Here is a 330-nt window from a genome sequence, read left to right as displayed (position 1 = left end):
GAATTTTGAAAGGGGCCACACGGCAAATAAAAGTAGACATGTTTAGCTAAATTTTCAGCCCTGAAAAAATTTTTTTGGTTCATATGAATTCTGGGCAGAGGGGGGTGTCCGGTTGAGAAAGAATGCCCCATATATATATATATATATATTGCCGATGGTGCAATTTAAAGTTTCTAAAATTGTTAATAGAGACATAGACCTTCGTTAAACGTTACTGTTGCGATATATGTGGCGATTTCAACAATAATAAAGCCGCTAATGCCGCTATACGTCTCCTTTGGAGCCATCTTCCATATGAAAGCATTTAAACTCTCATTCACGTTTTGAGTG

This window comes from Trachymyrmex cornetzi, unplaced genomic scaffold, assembly GCF_001594075.2.
Source record: "Trachymyrmex cornetzi isolate Tcor2-1 unplaced genomic scaffold, Tcor1.1 scaffold640, whole genome shotgun sequence".
Lineage (NCBI taxonomy): Eukaryota > Metazoa > Arthropoda > Insecta > Hymenoptera > Formicidae > Trachymyrmex > Trachymyrmex cornetzi.
This window is presented reverse-complemented; position numbering follows the sequence as displayed.